This window comes from Manis javanica, chromosome 2 (genome assembly GCF_040802235.1).
Source record: "Manis javanica isolate MJ-LG chromosome 2, MJ_LKY, whole genome shotgun sequence".
Taxonomy (NCBI): Eukaryota; Metazoa; Chordata; class Mammalia; order Pholidota; family Manidae; genus Manis; species Manis javanica.
Window position 1 is genome coordinate 166,795,755 of NC_133157.1, and position 19,839 is coordinate 166,815,593.

General features: G+C 40.7%; 1 long non-coding RNA gene across 1 annotated transcript; it reads right to left on the reverse strand.

Moving 5' to 3' along the window:
• Nucleotides 1-917: 917 nt before the first annotated feature.
• LOC118968330 (uncharacterized) lies at nucleotides 918-5,422 on the reverse strand. Its single transcript, XR_005055951.2, has 4 exons — nucleotides 3,839-5,422; nucleotides 2,969-3,080; nucleotides 2,048-2,154; nucleotides 918-1,624 (listed from the first exon to the last, which is right to left on the reverse strand). It is a non-coding gene; the product is annotated as an uncharacterized lncRNA (long non-coding RNA).
• Between the last annotated feature and the right edge of the window lie 14,417 nt (nucleotides 5,423-19,839).

Consider the following 19,839-nt stretch of genomic DNA (forward strand, 5'->3'; position numbering starts at 1 on the left):
GGAGTGGATGGGAAAGAAAGTTAAAGAGGGGTTGGATGTGAGGGTTGGACAGAGGGATCAGTCTTCATTCCTAGTGGAGAGTTGATGGCTAATGCCTAAAACTGAAGTACCATATGCCAAACATATGCATGTTATTTAAAGATAGGAAAGTTAAAAAGGGAAGAACTAAATGATTTAAAAATGCTTGCCTTCCAGGAAGCAAATACAAAAGGTGAGGGGGGTGGACTTTGGGAATTTTTTGCAATAAGCCTTGTTTCCTCTATAAAACATGTGCATGTATAACTTAAAACCTAAACACTGGAAAGTGAAAGAAAAATCAGTTACTAAAATGATAACTTTGAGTAAATAAAGTAGTGTTGAACACATTAAGGTAGCCCAAACAATTTTTAGACAGATTTTTTGCACTTGCCTTGAATTATATTGGTCTTGAAGTAGCCAATGAAATGTCTCTATCTGTTCCATATAGAGAGCCCTCAAGCCCTTCATATTTCCAGCAGGATATGGGCCCTTTTGATTCTATTTCCAATTTCCCTCTCAGCTCTAAAGATCTATGATATCTAAAATGTACAAAACATATTTTGGGATAAAAAAGTAAGGCAGATTATGATCACATTTGCAGAAAAGTGTATTTGAGTATTTGCTTGTATGCACAGAAGGATATTTGGGAAGATATTGACCAAATGTTAATAATTACTTCTTGATTATTAATACGAATTATTTGCATTATCCTCTTTTGTTTGTTGGTGCTATTTTTCTTAACACTGAGCTTGTGAAAAAAAACAATGAAGCTATTTTTGTTAAGAAAAAGTCTAAGGAATCAATAACTAAAATATTTATATTAACTTGCTGTATCCCACAGGAGTCTTTGAACCTCCAGTCTTAGAAATACTAACCTATAATCACCTAACTCCCCAACATTTTTTCATTCACTTTATTTTTACTTTCAGCAATCACTATTTTGCACAAAGGCAAGCTCTTCAGAATCATCTGGGATTTCTGCAGCTCTCCTTTCTCCAAACTCAACTTTTTTGGAATGAAGAGGAACAGAAACTAAAATATACCTTCAAGAGTTATGCATATTATTTAATAAGCATGAAGTTTCAGTTTGGGAAGATGAGAAAGTTCTGGAGATGAATGGTGGTGATGGTTGAATAACAATGTGAATGTAATCAATGCCACTAAACTACAAACTTAAAATGGTGACTTTTATGTTATATATATTTTACCACAATAAAAAAAGGAATTATCAACACCTACCTTTATGCATTTCTAATTAAACATTATAAATAATAGTTGACTATTTGCAAGAAACAGAAAACTTGAACAATTTTGAAGATGCTAAATGCTACAAAATCTCTTAACAATCCATGTTTTCTAAAGGCAGACCTTGATGTGATGTAACTTCAAAGTCTCTATCACGAAATGTTTCTTGTTGTTCTTCCATTAGGGAAATTAACTTAAGACACATTTGATTCTGAAGAGGGGAAATGAGAAAAGTAGAGTAATATGGTCCCTCTATGCAAAATGTTTTGGTCATTGTTCCTGTCAGATTCCCTGGGAAATGGATTGTGAGATGGAGATGTGGGCACAGGAAGCTTGTTGGTAAACATTCTAGGAATCAAACCTGTTGGGCAGAGAGACAAGGAGATTAAGCTGAGAAGGCTGAACTTTGATGCAGTCACAACAAAGGTCTCATCCTCTCTCTCCAGGAGCTCTGGAGCTGGGATGTCCCTTCAGAGTTGACCCAAATATTGAAGCAAGAGGCTCTGCTTGAATGCCCTTATGCTGACCTGCCTTAGGGATCTTTCTACTTCACCATGGGCAAGGTAGCTTTCTCCTGCTGAGGGCAATTCTAGAGGAATTTAGCTGACAGCCATCAGCTGCTAACACTCCCAGTCCTGAAGAGGAGATCTGGGTGGTATCATTCGGCATTCTCTCAACCATATTCTATAAATTTCTTGGCTTTTTCTAACTATATTATAAAGTATTAACATCAATCACAATGGACCTAAGAAGTGTCTAGCAAGGAAATAAACATTAAACCCACCTTCAAATAAAATTGGAGATGAAGAAAAATGTTCCATTGCCCACATGATAGGCTCTTGACCCAGAACTTCCTCAATGGGCCAAAAATGTACTCCTAATGACATCATACTGTAATAATATACTATGAGGTTACCAGTCAAATCTTTTCAAAGAAGCTCCAAAGAAATCTTTACTCATGGTGTATTTTAAGCTCAGTTCCCCTTCTCAAGCCCTTTTTCTCAAAAAGAGAGAGAGAGAGGAAATGAGGGAAGGAGGGAGGGACGGGGAAGGAAGAAAAGGAGGGCGGAAGGAAGGCAGAAGGGAAGGGAAGGGAAGGGAAGAAATTTAAATCATTTCATGGACTCTGTCCTAAAACCCAAGATACACAACGGGTTAAGGTCCTTCCTCCACAAATGTACCAAAATTAAAATCATGGGTCATTAAAGAGAATCTTTCTTGCCCTCACTTATCTTCTTTCTTGCTTTCTCCTCAAGGAAAATGCCTAACAAACAGGAGGCTACTAAAGTAAACCATTAGATGAAGATGTGAAATTACCTACAGAAAGCTACCAATTCTGACACAGGAAAGAAAAACATTTTTTCTTCACTCTCCACTAATAAACTGTCTGAATATTCCCTATTAGCCAAGGGATTTATGGCAGCCCACTTTGCTGGCCTATGGATGAACTGTCCGAATGATATTTTCTATGGTTCTCACCATGTTCTTTAAAGTTTCTAATTCTGCTTTTAAAAATAAATGAAATTATTTTCTCCAATTCATACTCCATTATATTCAATACTGGAATTTTAATGAAGCCAAGATCAAAGTGAGGGTACATACTAATACTCTGACTTTCCCTACAAACTTGGGGCACAGAATGACATCTTGAAAATTAAGACATTGAGACACAAAGATGTTAAGAAACTTACTCAAAGCCACGTACCTCTTAAATGTCAGAGCTATAGCTCACCAGACAACTGCCTTCAGTTTAGGGATCTTTCTACTTCACCATGGCAGAAAAACAGCTCTGAGGATGAATTAATGCATTGATACACCTTCATTCAGGGGAAAAAAAATCCACAAGTGAGCACTTCCTATTTAACCCATCACCTGTGCTAGCCCAATGGACAGATGTAGGATCAAAAAATTATAGAATAATCATGTGACTCAGGCCTGGAAACTACTTCACATGAACATGTGGTTTGGTTCTTTGCCTTCATGGAAATAACTTTATAATTATGTCCATTGTATTGGGATAGAAATTAAGTCCCAAAGAGGACCAGTAAGTGCCCAGGACTTAGAGGTATTAATGAAGGAACAACTATAATTCAGGTTTCTTCCACTCCCTCAGGTGAACTAAATCTGCATGTTGAGTCTCCACAACCACTTTGTGGTGCAGGCAACAATCAGACTGTTTTAACATGACTGTGGTAATGTTTTGGGCCCCCCAGGAAAGGACAGTCTCCCAATAGATGGAATGGACATCTGCTACACAAGACAGTTTTAGGAGCATCTGATTCTACTGAGAGAGACTGAATATACAAGTGAACAATGGCCAGACAAGATAGGACAACAGAACTCTTCCCACATCCTGCAGCAATCTGTCCATAGAGCCAAACCACAGCCTCTGCAGTGATCAGCCCAGAAGAGTCAGAACTGGCCACTGACTGCCAACTTCCCCATTTTTTGCCTACCCTCCCCACACAGGGCCAAACAGAGAAAGCCACTATATTGCCCAAACTAATCACATAAGATGCCCACTGTTAGCCCACCTGCAGCTTCCCCATGCCAATAACCTCCAATCAGAACATACCTGGAAGCTTCCCATGTTTTTTCACTAGAAATCTTCCTGCTCTCCAGAGACCTTTGAATCTCTGCCCAACACAAATGAAGGTGGGTGACTCTCTTGCTATCACAAGTATTGTGTAAACAGCTTCTGTTGTCATTAGGTGGTCTTTATTTATTCCCACAGTTTTCCTGGAGACTCCACCAAGACATAGTCTGTCCTGCCCTTGCTTCTGATACCACATGTTAACGAGGTGCAGAACCAGAGAGGCCCCTTGTCACTTGCCACTTGTGGATTTTGAGTTCATGATGACATGGGAAGTCAGTACCAGGTCTAAACTCCACTCTATATTGAGTGTCTCAGCTACTTATGCTCAGTTTGGTACCCAGGTTACATATTGGTTCCCATTTGTCTGGCATCCTTTGTAGAATCAGGTCATTAATTTTCATCCTTTATGTTTTCTTTTGTGCCTCCAATTGTGTTGTGCTGTTGTATTTATCTTGTCATAAAAAGAGAATCAAAAAGTAAAACAGACATAGATCCTAGTACCCTGTTTTCTGAGTCAGCCTGGATGAGTTTGTGGTTCTTACCAGACCAGTAGCTATTCAGACAAACTTTGTTGTGAGTCACCAACAAAACTGGATGAAGTTCTTCTTCTGTCTTGTTTAGATGTTTTTTTTTTTGGTGCTGAGAGCTTGACTTTGGTCTAGGGAGGATGCTGTCTCTGGTTTCCTGCTTACTGGGGGGAGCGCATTGTCAGTGCACCTCCACCAGCTGTGAGGTTGCATCCAGGGGACAGAGTTACAGCTGATTGTTGCTGGCTCCCATGGGGTGGTCTAAGTCAAAAATCTCCCTCCTGGAAAAACTCCTGCTTCTAATAGGTAGTCATTACAATCCTCACTTTTGTGACTTCTTTCCAAATGGCTGTTGGTTCACAACCTCAGGAATTCCCTCAGTGAAATTAGAAATGGCCCCCATACACAAAAGGCAAGGAGAGACCATAAAAGAGGCAGACCACTCCAGATAGGTAGGTGGCAGGTTTAACAGGCAAGGGAACTTACATGCAAGGTTTGTCTTGGATGCCTGCAAGATGAGTAGATCTCCTCACCTGCCCACCAGAATCTGAAAAGTTTATACAGAGGCCTTAGCTGGGCTCAGTAACATACACAGTCCAGATGGTCTCAGCACCTAACTCTCAAGGCTGCGTCCATGAGATATCTCCTAGTGAGGGAAGGGTGGGCAGAACTTATATCCCAAGTAGAGGAGGGGATGAGGAGCCTCTGATTGCCAGGGTACAGCTGACAGGTCAACCAGAGGTCATTTCCTTTTGATGACCCCTTACAACAATGGCATGATGTCATTCACCTCAAATGACTTGGCTCTCCAATGGCCACTCTGAGGAAACATTTGATGTGAGCAATACTGTTCATTAGAGAGGTACCTTAGTAAAGAAAGGCAATAAGCTTTCTCGGGTCCAGAGGGCAATATTTTTTTAATTGGCATGCAGACACCTCCAAACAAAATTCTAATTTGATAACTACTTCACTAAAAAATTATTTGGTCAAAGCTAATGAACAATCTGGCAAACTTACACATTAACAAACTGATTTCCCTAATAAGTCTCTGTCCTCCTTGTTCTCAGTTGTCTCTACTTCCAGCTCTCCCTTTTCCTTGTGATCTCTCTCCTGCACCATGGAGACATCACCCTTCTCTTCCCTTTGTCCAGAACTCCACCTCCTCCCAACAACTATAAGACCTGAAAATACTAGTTACCTCTAAAGATCACTCCTGCCCATGAGCCAGAATGCCAGCAACTATAAAATTTAAACCTTGGACCTGAGCTGAATTAAGAACTATAATTAGGGATTTCTCTAAACCCAGACAATACCAGCAACTATTCTTAGAAAAGTTTAGAATTATTATGTATATGACCTGGGTGCACATAACCCCAGGTTACCTGCGCTGTATCAACTTGTACACAGGTTGGTCAGAACCTCAGATACCAAATCCTGGCTGGCAAAAGCTGACTGGAAGGGTTCTAGAGGATTCCTCTTTCCACAGTAAATGTCAGAGTCAAAAATGGCCCCAAAAGATCAACAGTGGTGAGGCTTAGAACCTCACCCCCCCTGTTTTGAGAGAAATCTTCTGCGTCCGTGGATGTTGTAATGCCCTTGTCTAGCTTGGATTAACACATAGTCTACAGGCACACACCTGATCATCTACAATTGCTCTCTTACAACACTAAACTATGTTTTCTACCTTTATCTTGCATCTACCTACCACTTCAGCATTTTATTAAAAATAAAAATAATAATAATAAAGGGAGAAATGTGGGATCCACATATAAATCAAGTATAAAAATCAAACGAATATTCATATTTGACCTGATTGTTTATAGTTCATAATGCATGATCAAAACCGAAAGTTTCTGTGATGACTGCCCTTGTACTGTTCACCATGTAAGAACTTATTCACTATGTAAGAATTTGTTCACCATGTAAGAACTTGTTCGTTATGCTTCAGAAGATTGGAGACTGACGAAAATTAGGCTTGAGATGGATTAATGATTGTGCATTGAGCGTTAACTCCCCTATACAGAATTTTATTGTTGTTAACAACCATTTGATCAATAAATATGAGAGATGTCCTCTCAAAAAAAAAAAATGGCCCCAAAATAAGGCAAAGTCTCCTAATAGCCATACCTGGAACATTTCCTATAAAAATTGATTGACCTATAATTCAAACATGAAAACAGTGAAAAGACAAAACTATAGGGGATTTTGTAGATAATCTAGATCATACCTGTCAACAATATTTGGGACTTAAAGAAGATGCCAACATAACAGTGGCATGAGTGATCTAGAAAAACCCTAGGAGTTTTAACGCACCTTTATGGGAGTCATTAAAAACCCATTGTTTATTATAGCTTTATCCTTGACCTGGTTGAAAAAGCTATCCCCCTCATTTTCAGGCACTCATGCCAATGCAAAACTGTCAACTTTGTAAGGCTTTGCCCCTTACTCAAATCTTCCAGAACTCACAATCTTCCAGAGAAGTTGAAAGAACCAATGGCATTCTTAAACTAAAATAGCCAAAATATTTATAAATCTTTGAGCTCCGTCAGCCAAAAATATTGCCACTAGCCAAATGGTCCATGCATAGGGCTTTCACGTCCAGTACTAGACTCTGCTTTGCTGCAAGAAGATACAGCAAATTGTGCAAAAGATTCATGCACTGTGTGAGTCCTATCACCAACACATGAAGACCACCTTCCCTGTCTTCTTAAATAGCTTATTTATCTTCAACCAGGGGGTTTGTCTGTTGAAGAGACAACAAAGAAAACTGCTCTTAAACCTCATCAAAAGGAATCTCACCTTTTAGCAACAATCTAACTGTTAGCAACAAATAGAGTAGCAACTAAAGAAACAGTCCAGAATTCACACACAATAAGCAAGCTATTCCAATAGGGGTACTCAAAGTGAGGATTCTAAGAGAGCCACTAGAAGCAGTAGATCTTTTAAAGTGGACACTGAACCAAGACCTTTGGAACAAGCTGATGACCTCAGATAATGGCAGCTCCCATCCAAAATGTTGTGCCAAGACCCCTATTTAATTCCTGTTATGGTTTTATATCTGCTTGTTTATAACTATTCTTCTCATTTTCTTCAGACCCCTGGTTGTCATCCACACATAATGATCTTTTTTTCTTTTCTTTCCTCTTTATTATAAATGTTAGGTTAGAATATCTCATTCTAATGTCATTCTTAGATTATTCTAAACAGGAGCCACTGCCCTCAATCTTACTGACCCCTGAATAAGCCACCCATCCCTATTCCCCTATGATAAAAACCTCTGGGCAATTCTGGTCTCATGAAATAAAACCATGGGGAATTACAGCTGATGGCATCTCTACTTGCACCTAAAGAAAAAAAAATTATGCAAATCAACCTGTGACTTTGTTAGTGTTCTCTGTTTTACCTTTCGATCAGACGATAGGTAATTCTAAATTTGAATTCAAACAACTTCACATGGCAATGAGCCAAATATTTGCTGCCTGGAAGAGACTAATAGAGATGCAAATTCCAATCTTGTGAACAATTCCTTTTTTTTCTAGATCTCCATGTGCCATTACCAGATACTATTTCCTTTGGGGAAGGATGCCTGAGCCTGTTGCCTCAGAGTAGCACTTCACTCATTTTAAGAATAGTGTTCCAAAACTTGTCTGGGGCAGAAAACTTAATTCTACAAAGTTAAGTCTTAACTAAGACTCAATGTCTGAAAATGGTCACACTTGATTATTCAGGCACTCTATCTTGGGAAATCACTGACTCATTGCTTATGTGACGATTAAAGCTATGTTTCCAATAATGGAAATCAGACAAATTAAAATTACTATGAGAAACATATCATTAACTCTGGCATAAGTTAGTAACAATACCACCTCTGCCCTTGATGGAATGCACATCAGTCACAGCTCTTTGTCACAAGTAGAGATAGACAATAGCATAGCTCTAGATTCTCTGTTGGTTAGCCATGAGGGCATTTGCATTACTGTTAATATCTCTTGTTGAACTTGGAGCAATAAAGCAGTTAAGAAAAATAGACTAACTATGCATCATTTGAAGGGATAAAGCTGCTTGGCTTTCTAAGATTGACCCTCAGGGCCTTTGTTCCCTTTGTCCTGGGTCGGAAAGTTGGGGTTCCTGGTGTTGAAGCATCTTAAAGATAATGTTAATTGTTCTTGTTTTTGGCATAATGGTTAAGATGTTTCTCTTTAGTGTTTTAAGTGCATCTACTCAGTCACTCTCTTACCAGCAAACAGTTGAGATGATCTCTCAATACACTTGGTTATGGAGACAACTGGATCCCAAAGACGTAAAGATCTGGATATCTAGCATTCCTTCAGTTTGCTAACTTCTCAAAAGTAAGAGAATGACCCAAAGAGGGGCCTGAGAGACTGAATCCAGAAATGGATAATGGTCTGACTGTATATGACAAGGGAACTGAACCACAACTAGTTCAGAAAGCTGAATCACAGCTCTGCACAAACAGTGGAACAGTCAGGATTTGGTCAGTGACTGCCAACTTTCTTATCTTTCCTTTCTGGCACGGGGCCAATCAAAGAAAGACAAAGTGCTGACCATATCACTTACGGGATTGATTATGATCCTTTGCTTGTATAACAGCACATGACTCTCAGGATTTAAATCATACTTAGTATATCTTGTAGGTTTCTACTGTATTCAGCAGTACTCTTGATTGGAAGGGATAGAAATGCAACTCAAGGAAGTTTTAAGTTAAAAAGAGAATTACTGCGGGAGCCAAGATGGCGGCGTGAGTAGAGCAGTGGAAATCTCCTCCCAAAAACACATAGAGCTATGAAAATATAACAAAGAAAAATCTTCCTAAAATAGAGACCACAGGACACAGGACAACATCCAGACCACATCCACACCTGCAAGAACCCAGCGCCTTGTGAAGGGGGTAAGATACAAGCCCCAGCCCGGCGGGACCCGAGCGCCCCTCCCCCCGGCTCCCGGCGGGTGGAGAGAAACCGGAGCAGTTTTTTTTTTTTGGCGAGCGCTTTTTGGAAGCCTTAGAGGGACGGGCCCCCGTTGCTGGGGAGGCAGGGTGGCGGGACCGGTGAGGAGGTGCCTGGGAACGGCGCCGGAGGACAAAGAATATCCCGCGTTTCTCCCTGCGAGACCTGGGGGCGGGTGCCTGGGACCGGTGCCTGAGGACGGAGGAGGTCGCGCGTTTTTCCCCTTTTTTTTTTTTTTTCTCTTTTTGGCAAGCGCTTTTTGGAAGCCTTGAAGGGACGGGGACCCCAGTGCTAGGGAGGCACGGTGGCGGGACTGGTGAGCGGGTGGCTGGGACCGGCGCCTGAGGACAAAGAATATCCCCCGTTTTTCCCTGCGGGACCGGTGGGCAGGTGCCTGAGACCGGCACTTGAGGACAGAGGAAATCGCGCGTTTTTCCCCTTTTTTTTTTCTCTTTTCTGCGAGTGCTTTTTGGAAGCCTAAAAGGGACAGGGACCCCGGTGCTAGGGAGGCAGGGCGGCGGGACTGGTGAGCGGGTGCCTGGGACCGGCACCTGAGGACAAAGAATATCCCGCATTTTTCCCTGTGGGACCGGTGGGTGGGTGCCTGAGACCAGCACCTGAGGACGGAAGAAATCGCGCATTTTTTCCCTTTTTTTTTCTCTCTTTTTGCCAAGTGCTTTTTGGAAGCCTTGAAGGGACAGGGACCCCGGTGCTAGGGAGGCAGGGCGGCGGGACTGGTGAGCGGGTGCGTGGGACCAGTGCCTGAGGACCAAGAATATTGAGCGTTCCTTCCCTGCGGGACCGGTGGGTGGGTGCTTTTTGGAAGCCTTGAAAGGACAGGGACCCTGGTGCTAGGGAGACAGGGCAGCAGGACCAGTGCGCGGGTGCCTGGGACCGGCACCTGAGGAAAAAAAAAAAAAAATCGCGTGTTTTTTCTTTTTTTTTTTCCTTTCTGTTCCCTCTCTCATTGTTGCTGTTGTTGTTTTGGTTTGGAGAGTGCTTTTTGGAAATCTTAAAGGGGCAGGACAGGTCACTTAGACCAGAAGCAGGGAATCTGGGGATCTCTGGGCACTCTAACCCCCTGGGCAGCAGGGAGCACAGAGGCCCCTTACGGAGATAAATAGTCTCCTGGCTGCTCCCCCTCTAACGGGGCTCCACCATTTTGGAGGAACAGCCCCAGCCAGGCCAAGCCCACAGCAACAGTGGAGATAAACCCCAAAGCAACTGGGCAGGAAGCAGAAGCCCTGTCTGCGCACAGCTGCCCAGCACAAGCCACTAGAGGTCGCTATTCTCCCAGGAAAAGGCTACAAACCAACAAGAAGGGAAGCTCTTCCAGCGGTCACTTGTACCAGCTCTGCAGACTATCTCTATCACCATGAAAAGGCAAAACTACAGGCAGACAAAGATCACAGAGACAACACCTGAGAAGGAGACAGACCTAACTAGTCCTCCTGAAAAAGAATTCAAAATAAAAATCATGAACATGCTGACAGAGATGCAGAAAAAAATGCAAGAGCAATGGGATGAGATGCAGAGAAAAATGCAAGAGCAGTGGGATGAGATGCAGAGAAAAATGCAAGAGCAGTGGGATGAAGTCCGGAAGGAGATCACAGATGTCAGGAAAGAGATCACAGAAGTGAAACAATCCCTGGAAGGATTTATAAGCAGAATGGATAAGATGCAAGAGGCCATTGAAGGAATAGAAGCCAGAGAACAGGAACGTATAGAAGCTGACATAGAGAGAGATAAAAGGATCTCCAGGAATGAAACAACACTAAGAGAAATATGTGACCAATACAAAAGGAAAAACATTCGTATTATAGGGATACCAGAAGAGGAAGAAAGAGGAAAAGGGATAGAAAGTGTCTTTGAAGAAATAATTGCTGAAAACTTCCCCAAACTGGGGGAGGAAATAATCGAACAGACCATGGAATTATACAGAACCCCCAACAGAAAGGATCCAAGGAGGACAACACCAAGACACATAATAATTAAAATGGCAAGGATCAAGGACAAGGAAAGAGTTTTAAAGGCAGCTAGAGAGAAAAAGGTCACCTATAAAGGAAAACCAATCAGGCTAACATCAGACTTCTCAACAGAAACCCTACAGGCCAGAAGAGAATGGCATGATATACTTAATGCAATGAAACAGAAGGGCCTTGAACCAAGGATACTGTATCCAGCACGACTATCATTTAAATATGATGGTGGGATCAAACAATTCCCAGACAAGCAAAAGCTGAGGGAATTTGCTTCCCACAAACCACCTCTACAGGGCATCCTACAGGGACTGCTCTAGATGGGAGCACCCCTAAAAAGAGCACAGAACAAAACACACAACATATGAAGAAGGGAGGAGGAGGAATAAGAAGGGAGAGAAGAAAAGACTCTCCAGACAGTGTATATAACAGCTCAATAAGTGAGCTAAGTTAGGCAGTAAGATACTAAAGAAGCTAACCTTGAACCTTTGGTAACCACGAATCTAAAGCCTGCAATGGCAATAAGTACATATCTTTCAATAGTCACCCTAAATGTAAATGGACTTAATGCACCAATCAAAAGACATAGAGTAATAGAATGGATAAAAAAGCAAGACCCATCTATATGCTGCTTACAAGAAACTCACCTTAAACCCAAAGATAAGCATAGACTAAAAGTCAAGGGATGGAAAAACATATTTCAGGCAAACAACAGTGAGAAGAAAGCAGGGGTTGCAGTACTAATATCAGACAAAATAGACTTCAAAACAAAGAAAGTAACAAGAGATAAAGAAGGCCACTACATAATGATAAAGGGCTTAGTCCAACAAGAGGATATAACCATTCTAAATATATATGCACCCAATACAGGAGCACCAGCATATGTGAAGCAAATACTAACAGAACTAAAGAGGAAAATAGACTGCAATGCATTCATTGTAGGAGACTTCAACACACCACTCACCCCAAAGGATAGATCCACCGGGCAGAAAATAAGTAAAGACACACAGGCACTGAACAACACACTAGAACAGATGGACCTAATAGACATCTATAGAACTTTACATCCAAAAGCAACAGGATATACATTCTTCTCAAGTGCACATGGAACATTCTCCAGAATAGACCACATACTAGCTCACAAAAAGAGCCTCAGTAAATTCCACAATATTGAAATTCTACCAACCAATTTTTCAGACCACAAAGGTATGAAAGTAGAAATAAATTCTACAAAGAAAACAAAAAGGCTCACAAACACATGGAGGCTTAACAACATGCTACTAAATAATCAATGGATCAATGAACAAATCAAAATAGAGATCAAGGAATATATAGAAACAAATGACAACAACAACACTAAGCCCCAACTTCTGTGGGATGCAGCGAAAGCAGTCTTAAGAGGAAAGTATATAGCAATCCAGGCACACTTGAAGAAGGAAGAACAATCCCAAATGAATAGTCTAACATCACAATTATTAAAACTGGAAAAAGAAGAACAAATGAGGCCTAAAGTCAGCAGAAGGAGGGACATAATAAAGATCAGAGAAGAAATAAACAAAATTGAGAAGAATAAAACAATAGCAAAAATCAACGAAACCAAGAGCTGGTTCTTTGAGAAAATAAACAAAATAGATAAGCCTCTAGCCCAACTTATTAAGAGAAAAAGAGAGTCAACACAAATCAACATAATCAGAAATGAGAATGGAAAAATCACGACAGACTCCACAGAAATACAAAGAATTATTAAAGACTACTATGAAAACCTATATGCCAACAAGCTGGAAAACCTAGAAGAAATGGACAACTTCCTAGAAAAATACAACCTCCCAAGACTGACCAAGGAAGAAACACAAAAGTTAAACAAACCAATTACAAGCAAAGAAATTGAAACAGTAATCAAAAAACTACCCAAGAACAAAACCCCGGGGCCGGACGGATTTACCTCGGAATTTTATCAGACACACAGAGAAGACATAATACCCATTCTCCTTAAAGTGTTCCACAAAATAGAAGAAGAGGGAATACTCCCAAACTCATTCTATGAAGCCAACATCACCCTAATACCAAAACCAGGCAAAGACCCCACCAAAAAAGAAAATTACAGACCAATATCCCTGATGAACGTAGATGCAAAAATACTCAATAAAATATTAGCAAACAGAATTCAACAGTATATCAAAAGGATCATACACCATGACCAAGTGGGGTTCATCCCAGGGATGCAAGGATGGTACAACATTCGAAAATCCATCAACATCATCCACCACATCAACAAAAAGAAAGACAAAAACCACATGATCATCTCCATAGATGCTGAAAAAGCATTTGACAAAATTCAACATCCATTCATGATAAAAACTCTCAGCAAAATGGGAATAGAGGGCAAGTACCTCAACATAATAAAGGCCATATATGATAAACCCACAGCCAGCATTATACTGAACAGCGAGAAGCTGAAAGCATTTCCACTGAGATCGGGAACCAGACAGGGATGCCCACTCTCCCCACTGTTATTTAACATAGTACTGGAGGTCCTAGCCACGGCAATCAGACAAAACAAAGAAATACAAGGAATCCAGATTGGTAAAGAAGAAGTTAAACTGTCACTATTTGCAGATGATATGATACTGTACATAAAAAACCCTAAAGACTCCACTCCAAAACTACTAGAACTGATATCGGAATACAGCAAAGTTGCAGGATACAAAATCAACACACAGAAATCTGTAGCTTTCCTATACACTAACAACGAATCAATAGAAAGAGAAATCAGGAAAACAATTCCATTCACCATTGCATCAAAAAGAATAAAATACCTAGGAATAAACCTAACCAAGGAAGTGAAAGACTTATACTCTGAAAACTACAAGTCACTCTTAAGAGAAATTAAAGGGGACACTAATAAATGGAAACTCATCCCATGCTCATGGCTAGGAAGAATTAATATCGTCAAAATGGCCATCCTGCCGAAAGCAATATACAAATTTGATGCAATCCCTCTCAAATTACCAGCAACATTCTTCAATGAATTGGAACAAATAATTCAAAAATTCATATGGAAACACCAAAGACCCCGAATAGCCAAAGCAATCCTGAAAAAGAAGAATAAAGTAGGGGGGATCTCACTCCCCAACTTCAAGCTCTACTACAAAGCCATAGTAATCAAGACAATTTGGTACTGGCACAAGAACAGAGCCACAGACCAGTGGAACAGATTAGAGACCCCAGAAATTAACCCAAACATATATGGTCAATTAATATTTGATAAAGGAGCCATGGACATACAATGGCAAAATGACAGTCTCTTCAACAGATGGTGCTGGCAAAACTGGACAGCTACATGTAGGAGAATGAAACTGGACCATTGTCTAACCCCATATACAAAGGTAAACTCAAAATGGATCAAAGACCTGAATGTAAGTCACGAAACCATTAAACTCTTGGAAAAAAACATAGGCAAAAACCTCTTAGACATAAACATGAGTGATCTCTTCTTGAACATATCTCCCCGGGCAAGGAAAACAACAGCAAAAATGAGCAAGTGGGACTACATTAAGCTGAAAAGCTTCTGTACAGCGAAAGACACCATCAATAGAACAAAAAGGAACCCTACAGTATGGGAGAATATATTTGAAAATGACAGATCTGATAAAGGCTTGACGTCCAGAATATATAAAGAGCTCACACGCCTCAACAAACAAAAAACAAATAACCCAATTAAAAAATGGGCAGAGGAACTGAACAGACAGTTCTCCAAAAAAGAAATACAGATGGCCAAGAGACACATGAAAAGATGCTCCACATCGCTAATTATCAGAGAAATGCAAATTAAAACTACAATGAGGTATCACCTCACACCAGTAAGGATAGCTGCCATCCAAAAGACAAACAACAACAAATGTTGGCGAGGCTGTGGAGAAAGGGGAACCCTCCTACACTGCTGGTGGGAATGTAAATTAGTTCAACCATTGTGGAAAGCAGTATGGAGGTGCATCAAAATGCTCAAAACAGACCTACCATTTGACCCAGGAATTCCACTCCTAGGAATTTACCCTAAGAACGCAGCAATCAAGTTTGAGAAAGACAGATGCACTCCTATGTTTATCGCAGCACTATTTACAATAGCCAAGAATTGGAAGCAACCTAAATGTCCATCTGTAGATGAATGGATAAAGAAGATGTGGTACATATACACAATGGAATACTACTCAGCCATAAGAAGTGGAAAAATCCAACCATTTGCAGCAACATGGATGGAGCTGGAGAGTATTATGCTCAGTGAAATAAGCCAAGCGGAGAAAGAGAAATACCAAATGATTTCACTCATCTGAGGAGTATAGGAACAAAGGAAAAACTGAAGGAACAAAACAGCAGCAGAATTACAGAACCCAAAAATGGACTAACAGGTACCAAAGGGAAAGGAACTGGGGAGGATGGGTGGGCAGGGAGGGATAAGGGGGGGGGAAGAAGAAGGGAGGTATTAAGATTAGCATGCATGGGGGGAGGGAGAAAGGGGAGGGTGGGCTGCACAACACAGAGAGGACAAGTAGTGACTCTACAACATTTTGCTAAGCTGATGGACAGTAACCGTAATGTGGTTGTTAGGGGGGACCTGATATAGGGGAGAGCATAGTAAACATAGTATTCTTCAGGTAAGTGTAGATTAAAAATTAAAAAAAAAAAGAAAGAAAGAAAGAAAGAAAAGGGGGATTACTCCTTAACAGGATAAAACTATTGGTAAATCAAAGATCAACGCATGCTTTAAATATCCTTAATGTTGATCACTTAAAGGGTGTCAGATGATCAGCTATGGAGGTACTCTTTTCTGATAATATTCCTTTCTCTTAATTAAAAAAAAAAAAAAAAAAAAGCAGTTACTGTGTGCTGACCTCCAATGAGTTCTGCACAGTGGTATAGAGGGCATGTCAAAGTGTGGGCAAAGGGTCTGTTTGTTTCTACGCAGAAGATCAAGGCCTAGCTTGGATACCCAGAAAATGAACTAAGATACGATATGAGGAGGAGCTTCCGGCATCAGCACTCTCTGGAGGACTCGTGCCGGGGGATGATCATCAAAAAGCCTCCACAGGGATCCGGACGATGCTGCGGTTGTGGCTGCATCCAGCCCACCATCTCCTGGACTTGCCATAAGAAGGAGGAGGGAGATGTCTAGGCTGGCATGTGCATACAGTGAGACAACGAATTTGACTGGATCTGTACTGTTGGAACTCAACCAGGAGTTGGGAGGGGTGCAAGTTGTAGCACCCCAAAATCTCATGACTATAGACTATCTATGGTTAAAAAAACATATGGGATGTGAACAGATCCCAGAAATGGGCTGCTTTAATTTGTCTGATGGTTCAAGTACAGTTGGAAAATATCCATCATATCATAGATAAATTTTCACAAATGCCTAGGGTGCCTAAATGGTTTTCTTGGCTTCACTGGAGATGGCTGGTAATTATAGATTTGCTTTGTTTATGTCACCGTATTCCTATTATGTCAATATGTGTGTGCAAATTAGTTAGTAGTTTAAAACCTATACATACTTAAGGTACTATACAAGAAGATATGTCAAAGAAATAATCAATCCTCCCAAGTTTCCTTCATATGCTACATCTATAGCTTTTCTTCTTCCTTCCTAATTACAAACTTTAAATAGAATTCGTGCCTCATATCGAATTTACCGAGTATCATAATTCCTCCAGGTGGTAAAGATACCTCGAGACAAGTGCTGGGCATAGAAGCCACAGTGCATAAATCTGCAAAGAAGTAAAAAGCTAACCTTTGCAAACAATATGGCTTCTCTCTCACTTACCAACTTTACATTTCCCTGTATGGCCCCGGAAGATGACTGGTTAGCCAGAGACGGGTAAGATTCCTCAAGGGAGGAACAACCTAAGACAGGCACAGTCGCAGGGGGGCCATCAGGTGAGAATTTGGGGATCAACAGAGGTGAGGCTCAGAACCTCACCCCCCCTGCTTTGAGAGAAATCTTCTGCATCCGTGGATGTCTTGCTGCCCTTGTCTAGCCTGGATTAATACTTAGTCCATAGGCACACACCTGATCATCTGATCATCTACATTTGCCTTCTTACAGCACTAAACTATGTTTTCTACCTTTATCTTGCATCTACCTACCACTTCAGCATTTTATTAAAAATAAAAATAATAATAATAATAGGAGAAATGTGGGATCAACATATAAATCAAGTACAAAAATCAAATGAATATTCATATTTGACCTGATGGTTTATAGGTCATATTGCATGATCAAAACCGAAAGTTTCTGTGATGACTGCCCTTGTACTGTTCACCATGTAAGAATTTATTCACTCTGTAAGAATTCGTTCACCATGTAAGAACTTGTTCGTTATGCTTCAGAAGATTGGAGACTGACGAGAATTAGGCTTGAGATGGATTAATGATTGTACATTGAGCATTGACCCCCCTATACTGAATTTTATTGTTGTTAACAACCATTTGATCAATAAATATGAGAGATGCCCTCTCAAAAAAAAAAAAAAAAAAAAAAAAAAAAAAAAAAAACTACAATGAGGTATCACCTCACACCAGTAAGGATAGCTGCCATCCAAAAGACAAACAACAACAAATGTTGGCGAGGCTGTGGAGAAAGGGGAACCCTCCTACACTGCTGGTGGGAATGTAAATTAGTTCAACCATTGTGGAAAGCAGTATGGAGGTGCATCAAAATGCTCAAAACAGACCTACCATTTGACCCAGGAATTCCACTCCTAGGAATTTACCCTAAGAACGCAGCAATCAAGTTTGAGAAAGACAGATGCACTCCTATGTTTATCGCAGCACTATTTACAATAGCCAAGAATTGGAAGCAACCTAAATGTCCATCTGTAGATGAATGGATAAAGAAGATGTGGTACATATACACAATGGAATACTACTCAGCCATAAGAAGTGGAAAAATCCAACCATTTGCAGCAACATGGATGGAGCTGGAGAGTATTATGCTCAGTGAAATAAGCCAAGCGGAGAAAGAGAAATACCAAATGATTTCACTCATCTGAGGAGTATAGGAACAAAGGAAAAACTGAAGGAACAAAACAGCAGCAGAATTACAGAACCCAAAAATGGACTAACAGGTACCAAAGGGAAAGGAACTGGGGAGGATGGGTGGGCAGGGAGGGATAAGGGGGGGGAAGAAGAAGGGGGGTATTAAGATTAGCATGCATGGGGGGGAGGGAGAAAGGGGAGGGTGGGCTGCACAACACAGAGAGGACAAGTAGTGACTCTACAACATTTTGCTAAGCTGATGGACAGTAACCGTAATGTGGTTGTTAGGGGGGACCTGATATAGGGGAGAGCATAGTAAACATAGTATTCTTCAGGTAAGTGTAGATTAAAAATTTAAAAAAAAAAAAAAAGAAAGAAAGAAAGAAAAGGGGGATTACTCCTTAACAGGATAAAACTATTGGTAAATCAAAGATCAACGCATGCTTTAAATATCCTTAATGTTGATCACTTAAAGGGTGTCAGATGATCAGCTATGGAGGTACTCTTTTCTGATAATATTCCTTTCTCTTAATTAAAAAAAAAAAAAAAAAAAGCAGTTACTGTGTGCTGACCTCCAATGAGTTCTGCACAGTGGTATAGAGGGCATGTCAAAGTGTGGGCAAAGGGTCTGTTTGTTTCTACGCAGAAGATCAAGGCCTAGCTTGGATACCCAGAAAATGAACTAAGATACGATATGAGGAGGAGCTTCCGGCATCAGCACTCTCTGGAGGACTCGTGCCGGGGGATGATCATCAAAAAGCCTCCACAGGGATCCGGACGATGCTGCGGTTGTGGCTGCATCCAGCCCACCATCTCCTGGACTTGCCATAAGAAGGAGGAGGGAGATGTCTAGGCTGGCATGTGCATACAGTGAGACAACGAATTTGACTGGATCTGTACTGTTGGAACTCAACCAGGAGTTGGGAGGGGTGCAAGTTGTAGCACCCCAAAATCTCATGACTATAGACTATCTATGGTTAAAAGAACATATGGGATGTGAACAGATCCCAGAAATGGGCTGCTTTAATTTGTCTGATGGTTCAAGTACAGTTGGAAAATATCCATCATATCATAGATAAATTTTCACAAATGCCTAGGGTGCCTAAATGGTTTTCTTGGCTTCACTGGAGATGGCTGGTAATTATAGATTTGCTTTGTTTATGTCACCGTATTCCTATTATGTCAATATGTGTGTGCAAATTAGTTAGTAGTTTAAAACCTATACATACTTAAGGTACTATACAAGAAGATATGTCAAAGAAATAATCAATCCTCCCAAGTTTCCTTCATATGCTACATCTATAGCTTTTCTTCTTCCTTCCTAATTACAAACTTTAAATAGAATTCGTGCCTCATATCGAATTTACCGAGTATCATAATTCCTCCAGGTGGTAAAGATACCTCGAGACAAGTGCTGGGCATAGAAGCCACAGTGCATAAATCTGCAAAGAAGTAAAAAGCTAACCTTTGCAAACAAT